At 32.7% G+C, this 13,519-nt stretch overlaps 1 protein-coding gene across 1 annotated transcript in view; it reads left to right on the forward strand.

The window, feature by feature from the left end:
- The first annotated feature begins 11,707 nt into the window (after window positions 1–11,707).
- LOC105215616 (knirps-related protein) overlaps window positions 11,708–13,519 on the forward strand; it is a 72,250-nt gene continuing 70,438 nt past the window's right edge. The window contains exon 1 of the mRNA XM_029043329.2: window positions 11,708–12,107. The gene's annotated coding sequence lies outside the window, so the exon portion shown is untranslated. The remainder of the gene's footprint in view (window positions 12,108–13,519) is intronic.

Genomic DNA, 13,519 nt, shown 5'->3' on the forward strand with positions numbered 1-13,519 from the left:
TGTGCTAGCATTTCTCCTCAGTTGCTTGGTGACAATAAGAAAATGATTTCTCGTGGACATGTGTTTTCGTTCTTTTTATGTTTTATGTCGCTTGGCAACAAGCTGGAAATGCTTGAATACGTTTCAAATTAAGAAAAATTAGTTTTGGCGTAAACAGTTCTTTTCTTTTCTGAATGTTGCAAAAAGCTGGTAAATTTTGGTGGCATAAAAAAATTCGAAAGGTTATATTTGAAGATAGTAATGAACACTGATTTGTAGTTCATTAATTAAACTGCCTGACTTGCCAAATATGAGATGTCCCTTAATCTCAAAATTACTACTCACTAATACTTCAAGCAGGAAAGCCAATACTTTTGAAAACTTCGTAAGTAATGGTGGGATGAAGTCAACCCGCTAGATATTTCTAGAATATCCTTTGATTTTGGGTTTTGCATCAATAAAGAATAAGAAGACTTCTTAGACAAAGTATAAAATGGAAAAATATCACCAAATGGCCAATTGTGATACTATAAAATCTGCGAAGTAAGGATCAAAAACACTATGCAATTGACAAAGAATTTTGACCATATCACAAATCGGTTGAAGAGGCAAATTTTGATTCTGTATAGAGTCTGAAACGATGATCTTCCTTTGTATCCAAAAAGAGTACCGTTATAAACATCACTTGGTCCTATTTTTGTAATCGAAATATTTGGCACTATGTATGTGGGGTTTACCTATATTTTTGTTTAAGAAAAAAAACGCAGAAAATTAAAAATTATTATCATTCGAAAGAACATTCTTTGGCATTTATTTTTCAATGGATATCTCTTTCAAATGTTGGCCGTGGTTACGTCTCAGATGGTCCATCCGTTGAGTCCAATTTCCGATGACTCGTTTCACCATTTCGACTGGTAACTGGCGAATGACACGCGTCCGCATAGACCTTAGACTTTACACAACTCCACAGAAATAAGTCTAACGGTGTGATATCACACGATCTTGGTGACCAATCCACCGGCTCAAAACGTGAAATTATCTGCTCAACGAAGTGCTCTCTCAATAAATCCTTTGATTGATGCGATGTGGTGGCGCCGTCCTGTGAAGCCATATGTCACCGAGATCGCGAGCTTCATTTTCAGGCATCAAATAGTTATCACTGCGCGATTACGGTCGCCATTGACGGTTACGTTCTAACCGAAATAAATTTGAAAGAAATATGGACCGGTGTCTGAAAATATGGACGGGATCTGGCATAAGTCTAGTAAAAAGAAAATCTACTTGGATCACCCGATATAATATTATCTAGAAATCGTTTTTTTTTTCAGTATCTAATTCTTATACCGATTAATTTCAAGCCCAAGTGAGAGTTGAGCATTTTTAGATTTAGACTTCAGAAAGTGAGAGTATTTATGATTCGACTCATTAAATGTGGAACCGTCGTATAAACTTAGCGACAAATTTAATTTAAGAATGATTAGTAGAGCTATATCCTATCATATGCCTCGCCGAGCTTACCTTACCCTTGGTCATATGAGCCTTGATGTTATTAGAAACATATGGATACTAAATGTCTGAAAAGCTGAAGAATCTACTTGGAAAGCTATTTCATTGAAGATTAACTCATCTACTCATAGAAGGTCCATTGATAGACAAAAAAAAAACAAAATTCGTTAGACAAAAATATCATAATTAGCAGTGAGGATACCATATGTACATATTAAAAAATAATAGATTTTCTCAGTTATCAATATGAGACTTCCTCCTTAATATCATCCATAAATATAATATAAAATTTTTAGGGAGAGTATTTAAAGTAATATTTCTATCTTCATATAGCATATTTGTTGGAGGAAATGGTTTTCTAAGAATCATACCTTCATATTATGTATGGCTAGCGGGATTCCCAACAAGTCAATTTGGCTTGCGTTTTCATCTAAATTAAAGGAGTCCATGGCAATATTCGAAGTTTTCTGAATAAGAGGAAAGGGATACTGAAAGTGATAAAGCCATTAGAATTAGTTGAGTAAATGGGCAAATAAAGATATAATAAGGGCTCACAATTTTTAGGAAGACATATAAAATGTCTTTCATTTCAATAAATCCTAACATTTTATACGATATTCAAATAGACTAAATACATGCCAAGTAGAAATTTTCCATATTCTAAAATATACATTGATTACTATCAAGTATATTTTCATATTTTTTCTTTATTCCGCATTTCTCTCTATTTATTCAATCGTTTTCTTATTCACCGTTTCATATACACTGAGAATAGCCCATATACTATACTACTATAACCAAAAACTACAATTCTTCATTGAACATATTGACTTTCGTTGGAAATTACCGAAAATTCCTTAAGCATTTGCAAAATCCAATTCAACTGGGCGTTACTACAACATCAGTGTCGCATTTAACGCCCATTCCCACCCCTCTTACAACTTAGCAAACCTTTGCACAAACCACTGACAAACCCACTACAACAACATGCTTCTTTTAAATAATTCAAAGAAACTCGAATGTCTTTTTTTTGCCCGAACGCACCGTTATTATTGTTAGATTGACTTTTGTGCTCTGACTTCACATAAATTCCACAAAAGTTAATCCAATTTGTGTTGTGGTAGACTTGAATGTGTGCTGTGCTATGCTTTTGTTTGCTCTGTGTATGTTTTCAAGGATACACCCATAAATGTCCTACTGTTTGTATTTCGAACATATACACTTCTATAGGTGTTGTTGTTGTTGTGGAACCCTTTCATAAATGGCATCGACTTATTATTTGTTGAAAGGGTTACCTTATAAGAATGAACGCGAGTGGTAGTTGTTGTTTCTTATTGTTTCTTCTGTTCTTGTTGTTGTTCTTGGGTTTGTGTACTTAACCCGCTCGTTTGTGCGCGTTGTCTCTAAAGCATAGCTAATTTACTGTTAATCGCATTTAACCACACAACAGTGTGACTTCGTTTTTGTGTAGTTGTTGTTAATTTATTTTGTGTGTAAGAAATGTAGAAAGAGGAAAGAAAGAGGTTTGATAGCAGTAGGGCAGAGCGCATGCGCAAAGTCACTTCGTTACGCAGTGAGAATTGTTGATTGTTGTATTGGTATATGTATGTATGTATATAAGTATGTTTTTACATATGTAAATGGAAAACCGTTTTTCCCCTATATTGATGTAACATCAATTGAATTTAAGAAAATAAATAAGATAACTATTTCTTTTTTAATTAAATGATTTATATGAATATTTTATTTAATTATTTCACACGCAGAATAATTATTATTTTTAATTATATATTTATTTCTATTTTAATTATATATTATTTCTATATATAGTCTCTTGGAAGTAAATTTTGTATCGAGAAAAAAAATCATTTAAACATCATATTCTTCAAGAGCTCGTAGAAGTTATCAAATATTATAAAATATTATGTTTTGAATCATCAGAGTCAATATACTTGCGAAGAAAGTCTAGCATATACTCTAAGCAACTATATATGTATGTATGTATCTTTAACTCTTCTTTAACTATACTATAGACAGGAACTTGTTAAGAAAATTAAAAGGGCGCTGGAAGAATCTACCCGGATGCAAAACCGCAAAAGTTATGTGTAAAGCGGTAGATCAGAAATACACGAAATTCTTACCGACGCTGATGCGATAGAAGGAAATGTAGGAACATGGTCGGCATACTCACTGGTCATAGTCGGCGCACGCCTATAAGATGGTGCTGACAGAAAGCGAAGAATGCAAGAAATGTCAAGAACAAAGTGCCAGAGAAACAATGGAACATCTCTTGTGTGCTTGTCCTGCGGTGTCAAGGCAACGGTTTCAGCACTTGGAATCTTCACAGTACGATATTCTGGAAGAGATATCGTTAGTAAAACCACATCACCTTTTGAAATTCGCGTCAAGCGCAAACATCCTAAAGGATGTCTACTTCTCATTAACTACGTGACGGTACTCCATCTGGTATCGCTAAGTAGTTGGCATTAACCTAAGCTAACTTTTTAACTTTGCTTTAAAACTGAATCGATTTTCAGTAAATCTAAGCTGAAAGGAATCCAATACACACACTTCTTTCTGTTTCTTTTTTTAGGGAAAGAACGAAAATATTATGATAGTTAGGTTCGGACACTCAATATTATAAGATTAAAATAAACATTAATTAACTCAGTCAAATTATAATACAAAAAAACAAGAAGAGTAAATATTCAACAAAAAAATCTCATGCAATGAACTCTAAGTAAATGATTCTTAATTGTTTAGCAGAATGTAGTGCTCTTCATATATCATGATTATCTGTATAGGAGATGGGAGATTATCAAGAAAACTTTTTAAGCTTTATCAGATAATCGGCGTACATTTATTCATTTTATTATGTTATTTATACAAAATAACAACTCAGTTTCATATATCCAAATAAAAAATCTACAAACGTTGTGCCAGAGAAAAAAAATTCTTAAAATTAATTTTCAAAATGATGGTATCAGCGCCATCTAGCGATATTATTTTGCTGTTATACAGAAAAGCAAAACAAAAGGAGAATATATTAAGAATAATTTTGTTGTCTTTCGAAAACAAGTGCTTGAAAAATGATTTTTTTTTGATATTGCATAATGATCATTAAATATTTTCGAAAATATTGCACAAACGCTTCGCTTTACCAAGTATTATTGAACTAGCTTGATATATATGCTCCGAATCTTATATTTCTATAACTAAATGGAAAAATAAGCCAAAAATAATATTCAAAAAATCTTTTGATTTCTATGCCACTGTGGGTATACATATTATTAAAAAAATTGAATCAAATTTGGATAAGTTCTTACCTAAATTGCCTCAACACATTTACAATACAAATACATAAGTCAAAATTATAGTTAATATGTTTCAAAATAGTATGAAAGAGCAATTTATCTAATGAAGAATTCATAACTTTGTCGAATTTTGATTAATTTTCAACCAGCAATAAGTAATTTTTTTTGGTTTTTTGGGTCTGCTGCTGAAATTGAAATGCATTAGATTAAACTATTTCAAATCAATGCACGTAGACTTTGCGTAAAAAAAACATCATACCATCCCATTTATATAAATGGTACTCCTATACCACATCACAATAATGCTAAGTACCTAGGAATCACCCTAGATGCTAAGCTTCGCTGGAAAGAGCATGTCAAGAAAATAAGGGGCGAGCTTGATTTAAAATTTGCTAAGTTTTACCACCTAGTCGGTAGGAGATCCACGCTTTCAATCGCAAACAAGCTGTTTATATATAATCAAGTACTAAAGCCAATTTGGGCCTATGGAGCTCAATTATGTGGTTGCTAAAGTCAAAGATGCACATCATCAGCATTCAGCGCTTCCAAAATAAGGTACTAAGAAGTATAGTTAATGCCCCTTGGTATGTTCGATCTACTGACCTTCACCGTGCTCTTGGTGTGGATTCAGTATTAAATGAAATAACCAAACTTACAAATGAGGCTTAAACAGGATGTAAATGAAGAGGCATCCAGACTAATCGGAACAGCTGAACGAACAACCCGATTGAAACGTAAGATGCCTTCAGATTTAGCTTACTTAAAAAAATTAAAGTTCATCGCCAAAAAGAAAATCACACTTAGACAGCTGTAGAACAGTCCATAAGGCACTAAAAACTTTTGAAAATTTATCAAAACTCTCATATAAGAAATAATGGTCATTAAAAAATCTTTTTACTGTGAAATACCTTGTAATATGAGTTCCTAAATAATAGAAATTGAGACAATCAAAAAATTAGGTAGAAACTAGTTTGACAAATGTGTATTAAACATAAGTATTTACTAATAGAAATTTTAGTAGTATTCAGCAAAAGTTTTTTCTTTCAAAAATATGCGAAATTCTTTCAAAATTACTTCCTAAATAATCGTATTATATCACAAACTCTTAAAAATTCTATACCCATTTGGTGCTTGATATTATTTATATAAGTTTTGTGCAGACAAATCAACTTTACAAATACTAAATGAACGTATAAACATATTTGTTAGAAGCAAATTGCGAAATTTCGTAATAATTTACGTATCAAATCGCATTCGCAGCAAACACGCTAATTACCCACATCAATAGCCGTGCCTCTGGCAATGGTTCATATTTGAGTAACAGCGCGAAACGGCAAAACATACAAGCCCACATAGAAATACATATATTTATACATATACATATAAATATATACATGCAGACACTCATATGTGCTGCTTTATATAACTACATTAGGATGGAAACCACGCCTCCAGTCAACTAATTGCAACAAGCCAACACGAATACAACGACACAGAAATGCTACAATGTTTTTGCAGAGCAGTATCAAAAAACAACAACACAAATAACAGCACTTTATATATAACAAACTCGTGTGTGTATGTATTAGTGAGTTACTGCTCTGCATTGGTCAATGAAATGAGAACACAATTGTGAGCACATACGCTGCCAAAGTAAATAAGATCACCTGAGATGGCAATAAACTGTCAGCGTCAGCAGACAGAGTGAATAACCAAAGCAACAACACAGCAAACAGTCAACAAAGTAACTGTAAGTGGACGGGGTTAATACAGTGTGTGTGTGTGAGAGAGAGAAGGCGTGTGTGTCACTGTGAGCGCAGTGACACCTAAGCCAGAAGCAGGCGTGCTCGCTCGTACTTCTTTGTAGATATGTATGTATGACAGTTGTGTGTTATATAGGAAGACAGCGCGCGATCGATATAGGGATTTGTGTTGCGATACAGGGTTGTATGAGGAAAAATGTGTGGCGGGCGTCAGAAGAGTGGCAAACTGATCGACAGCTTAACAGCGCTGATAGAATGAATGAATATATGGATTTTTTGTGGGTATGAAGTTGGAAATCTCTTTTTAAAAATTTTATTTTAAGAAAATTTATTTTTCGAAATTTAAATATTTAATTTAAACACATTTCTATATAGACTAGATGATATTTTGTGACTTCTAATAATAACACAAAATTGCCGACGGCTTTTTGAGAAGCCAAAGTTAGAGAAGCGCGCGCAAAAGTATAGATTTCGCAAGCGACGATTAAGAACTGCTCAGAAAGGCATTTCTTCTGTGTAAATAACGGTGCAAATACTTTAAAAAATATTAGAAAAAATCTAAAAAACTAGCATTCATGTTCATCACCAAAAAAAATATTGCATACAACAACAACAAATAATTAAAATTACAACATTTGAGCGCCAAAACCACAATGAACAGCAAGTAAGCGCGCAAATTATACCATCCCGCTTTTGCCTAGAGCATTGCACTAATCTCGCACTATTATTTAGCGCTGTAATGCTGCCCACTTTGCAGTTACACGCTCAATACTGACAGCAAATGTAAGTATATGACAAAAGCAACAACAATAAATAAGCGCACATCAGCGTCATGATCGTCAAAAAACGACACATCTGCTGCTCCTCCTCTTCACCAAAAACTGGCGACGTCGTTACGCTCATAAAATGTAAACTTTTTTGTTGCTTTTTGCTGTAAGCATTGGTTTTGTTTTTGTACGTCTTCGCTACGCTTGTAATAACGGTGCTCTGATTGTGTTAATCGAGCCAATCAAATGCTACAGTGTATCGTTGTCGTTGGCGATCGTCGTTACACTGATCGCTGAACGATGTCGCTTACAGTGGTTGTTGTTATTGCTTGTAGAGAGAATTTGTGCATTCTTATTGCTGCTCACATTCTCAACGGTAGTTATATGTTGGTTGAGAATTCAAACCGCAAATAAGACAATAAAAACAAGTTATGAGCGCGCTCATGGTAGTGAGAGTGTCTGAGAGAGTGGCAGCGCTCAAGCGCAGCTGTTAAGCAGTGTGGCCGAGCTGCGTTAGCGCCAGCGTCTGCAGCGACGTTACTTATAAGCTGGCAGTCAATTCAGCTGTTAGTACAGCTTATGTTAACAGTAACAGCGCGCAGTGAGTTAACAGTTTCACTGTTGTTACTCTTAATGCTGGGCTGTTACTAGTTTTAGCTCATGTAAACCGTATCTACTGTTGCCCTTTACGTAGAAAAATTAATGTATTGTCATATTTTTTATTTTTGCATCTTTTTATTGCATTCTTCAAGAATTTCCAATCAATCTAAATTGGATTTATGACAAATGTATTTACAAAACTATTTCGCTAGCATATAAAATTAAACGTTTTCATAAATTTCAAGTTTATTTCAGCGCTAAAAATTTAATTACACCATATACATAAATATTAATAAGCTAAACTTTTATTTGAAGCGCTGAAACTGTCAATAAATGGCACTGTCTGGGCTTTAGAGTTAATACATTTCCGCCAAACTTCACTATTGTCATGCAGAAATGATTATTTTATACTATCGCTAGTTAATGTTTACTATTAGGCGGCAAGCGCTGACACTTTGCATGCTCAATTGCACACATTCACTTTTATAGACAAGCCGAAGTTACTATTGTTGTGCAAAAACAGTTATTATTCATATGTGAAATTTATGACGAACACTATATTGCATGCATAAGCATAAAAATGTGGCATGGACCTTCAAACATTTATTGCAATGAGGCTGTTAAATAAGTATGAGCAGCTTCAACTTCATATTGGCAGTACATAGAAATGTACATATATAAACATAACTAGCCATTTTAATGTTTATTTGACACATATTTCTCTGCTTACAATAATCACAATAAATATTAATTTCCTTTTAAATACCTCATTAGAAGCGTAACATAATACTAGAAGTGAAAAAGAAGTGTATGTATGTATAATATGGAAATGGAAATTAATAGATTTGTTTTAAGTCAATTTTTTTTCTACAGAAATGATTTTCGAGCCTTTGGGGAAAACATAAATATTTTCTATTGTTAGAAATACTTATTTTTAAGCCCAAAAATAAAAATATTTCACACATATGGGAAGTATGAAAGGGTACGGCATAGAAAAATTTAATCTAATACAATTTGTTGCAGTATTTTTCATATAATTTTAAAAATAAACTGTTAATTATAATATAAATAATCATAAATATGAATTTCGTCACTTGAGATACTATAGTAGCTCGGTGGGTGCGCTTAGCCATCCCTTATCATCTCTTCATTTCGTTATAAATTTAAATATTATATTATTTTATTTTAATTAATGGGTTATGTGGGTTTCAGAGGCTTAAAACAAGGGTAGTTTTATATTTTTTTTTAAATATATACAATCATCTATTTCATTTAAACAATTTTTATTTAAAAATTCCGAAAAGCCAGGTGTTGGCACTTCATCTCCCAAGACGTGTTCAAAAACGAGATTTTCAATCAAAAAATCACTTTTTTGGTAAAATATAGAGCATATATTGGATCGAAAAAAATACATAAAATAACAATATGAAAAAATTTCGTAAATTAACTAGAAAAAGGTAATTCAAAGATAAGTGTAAAAATTGAACAAAAAAGCATCATGACTTTTCGATAAATCTTGTCCATCGACTTGAAAAATTGAGTTTTGAGATAAACGCGTTTAAAGTTTTACATTCATACTGACGTGGCATGATGGGCGGAATTTCCAAAGGGTACATCTCTTAGTATATTACTCAAATTTATTTGATATTCCTGTATAATATCTTAAACATATTGCACTATTTAATAAGACAATACATTTTTTTCCAAATTTTGAAATTTTGAAATTTTTAACCCACCTAACCCCTTAATCACATAAATTTATCTTTAATAATAATTTTTAATTTTTATAAAACAGCTTAACTTTATAAAAGAAAATCTCTCAATTCGCATACTAATCTTATATGAAGCTTTAAAAAATACTCTTAATTGTACTCTTATCAATCCAAAACCCTTAATTTAAAAAAAAAATACATTTAAATGCTTTATATTTCTTATATTTTCCAAACTCTTCTAAATTTTTTAAATTTTGTCCACCATTTACTATTTTTACATTTCTATCAAGCATTTTTCAATAGGCTTGATATATACTGAAGACTTTAGCAGCGAACTTCATGGTTAAATGCTGCTGTTGTATGTAAAACAATATTAACATGAGCACAGAATTTCCATACTGTAAATATGTATATTGCACTAGCAGCGCTGCCACTTATGGTTTAACATAATATGTTCTGGCAGCAACTTCATACAAGGCGATGTAACTAACATATTCATAGACAATGTTAAATACAGTAAATGCTAACAGTTAACAGTCAACATATTTTACAGTTAACAGCTTCATTTCTAGTATAACAGCGCTTCAGCTATGTAATGTAAATATATCGGTGGTACCTGAACAGCTAACATGCTTTTAACAGTTAACAATCGGTAGTTTTTTTATAAGAACAACATTTGAATCATGTAATTCGTAGTTAAAAGTCTGTTAAAGGTATATGAATCAGTAGTAGGCCATGCTATCAATGTAAGCTATTAAACATTTTAAAAGGACGATATTAACAGGGAAAGTCTGGTAAAATTTCACTGTTTGGATTTATCATTTTTATCATTAAAAGTGATTTAATTAATTTTAAATTTTTTAATACATTTTAGAAATATTTTAAATCACTAATAGTGCTCCAAGTTGATCATATTTATAATTCTGTTGGGTAGATAGCTTCTAAAATTCTGTCAAAAAATTTACTAATTCTCCGCAATTAATATAAAAATAAATTTAATGCCAATTTCTGTCTAAAAAAAAATTAAAAAATAATAAAAAAAAATATTTTTTTAGAAATTTTAATTTTCCATTAAGGGGTTATATACAGTTAGACGGCCGAAAAAAAGTGAATTTTCCAGAATTTTTTCCAGGGAAACTTTTTAATTTATTGATCCAAAAATGTATACACATATTATGGTATCTTTTAACTGTATTTTAAGACTTAGTGCTAGTAAAAATATTTATTTAAAAAAGAGCTACAGCTGATCTCCAGGAGCTCCTCTCAAAAAAGACGTTTTGCGGTGACCACTATATCTCGGAACTGGATCATCCGAAATTAAAAAAACCAAACAGATTTCGTTAAAATAATGTTAAATCTAGCCGATTTCGAGTAATGTTGGTCAACGACTTTGAAAACACCATTTTGAGAAAATCGCGTTTAAAGTTTGTACTTGTACTTCCAAGCACTGAAACGCCTTTTCAAATTTTTATTTTCTTGTAACTTTGAAAATATTCACCGGAACGATATGAAATTTTCTGTGTGTATTCTTAAATATATGTACATTAAGAAAATGAAATAAAAAAAATCGATTTTTTGAAAATTCTAACTGTATATAACCCCTTAATAATCCGTCAATCTAACAGCAACAGCCTATTTGGACTATTTACAACTGCTACCATTTTAACATTACATATTTAACTCTTCAAAAATCTCTACCGTTAACATTAACATCTCACAAACAGCAGCGCTGCCACTGTTAGTACTGAACGAAGCAGCTGTAACAGCAGCAGCGCTGTTACAGCATAACAAATCACTGCAGAGCACTGTTAACTGGCTGCTCATCTGCTTGAGATCACAACATCTGCGCTGCTGACGCATCTGTCTTAAGTGCTGCTGCTGCGTCAGAGAGATGCTGCCGCTGCGACTGCGCACAGCCACTTCACTGCGCTGAGTCTTACATTATTGCCACTCGGCTATTGGCTTTGTGTGCGTGAACTCGACTGCCTGCCAACTGGCCTGATGCCTGCACATGTTATATTTCTTACTATTATAACTGTGTTTGTGTGTATGTGTATGTCTAGCTGGCTAGCGAGCGCTCTGGCGCATGCTGCTGCCGATTGCTTTGCAGAATGGCTTTGCAATATTCGCCTTTAGTGGTACTTCGCGCTTCTTTCTTGCTGGTTCGTTTGATCAGCTAAACGACAACACGACGCGGCAAATACGACCACCGTCCCAGCGACGGCGGCGACATAGTCGATCGATAGCGAGTTCGATCATAGCAAAGCAAACCAAACTAAACAACAAACAGCCGGCTAACGAAACGACGACGGCAAATGCAAACGCGTTGCAAATAGTAAATACACCAAAAAATCGGTTGTTACTTGATATGTGGCGTGTGTTTTATGAAATGACATTCGGTGAATTTTTATAAACAATAACGGTGTTTACGAGTGCTTCACGGCACATATACGCATGTATTGATATGTACGAATGTATAGAATTGTACGTGTGTTCTCTGGTAGGGCAACTGGGCTATCCCTATCCCTTCAGCAGTCCAGTAGTAGAACACCACTGTGTCTTTTGGAGACTGTGAATATCAGTATTTGTGTACTTTAAGTAGCCGGCTAATCGGTGCATTGTGCGGTTGGTAACTAAAGCGATTTTTTGGAAATTACATAAAGACGCTTTTGTTGATAAAAAATTAATATTTTTTCATAATTTAAAGTGTGTTTGTATTAAAAAGTTTATAAAAATTAACTGTGCAAAAACTTATAACGGTATAATGAATAACTGTTAAAAGTAATGAGAGGTGTGTGTAGCGGGACTCGGGCATATTTCAGTTTAAAGGTGCACTAATGAGCAATATATTCAAATGTCTAAGATTTTTGGGACTTAAAAACTAGTGTTTAGGATTTTTTTCGAATGTTTTTTTTTTTCAAAATAAATTTTAAGATTAAATGTTTAATGGATTACATTTATAATTACAAAAAAATGTGTTTACATTTGGAGTGAAATAATTGGAGAGAGGGGCAACTTAAAAACTATTACAACAACAACAAAAATTGTTGGTTTCAATGTAAACTCAAGAATTATTAAAAAATAGTACAACAACAACTTTTTTCAACATATTTTTTAACAACACACATATTTTTTTGGTTTCACGGAAGTTCTAAATATATAACAACAATTAACCAAAAACACATATGTATATAGTGAACTGATTGGACTTTGTGGTTACTACAACAACAACAATTATTTTTTTGCATTTAATGAAAATTTTAAAATAAAAAAAATTAACCAAAAAATCGCTTTTGCAGAACTGATTGGATTTACTTGTAAAAGAAAAAAAAATTACCACAACAACAAATATTTTTTTTGGTTAAAATATGCACTCAAACATAATATCTTAACAAAAAAAGTTTAATATTTTTTAATTTTTAATTTTCCCTCAATTTGCCAGAGAAAATATAAAATATTTTATATTTAATCATCTCTCTATATATAATATCTTCAACCACTTAAATTAAAAATAGAAAAAATCTCATTTTTGTCACCTTGTCACTCCACTTTCTTCAACGCTCTGCTGCAAGCGAGTAATGCACACACCTTGCACTTACAAAACAACAACAAACACTCAGCAAAACTTACATATGAGCGCCTATTTATTTACTTACATAAACACATATATGTAGTTATTTACATACTTATATAGCATATGTAAATGCGCTAGCAAACAAACTAACCTATGCACTTGTCATCGCACCAGAAAGACCAACCGACTTGTCATAGTCTACTGGCTTTTTCGACGCCTTGACGCTTGCATATCACTGCCTGCCGTTATTGACTTGGCGCTTTCGCATTACATTTGTCATACCCCCCTTCTCTTTCCCCTTTTC

Source organism: Zeugodacus cucurbitae, chromosome 4 (genome assembly GCF_028554725.1).
Source record: "Zeugodacus cucurbitae isolate PBARC_wt_2022May chromosome 4, idZeuCucr1.2, whole genome shotgun sequence".
NCBI lineage: Eukaryota > Metazoa > Arthropoda > Insecta > Diptera > Tephritidae > Zeugodacus > Zeugodacus cucurbitae.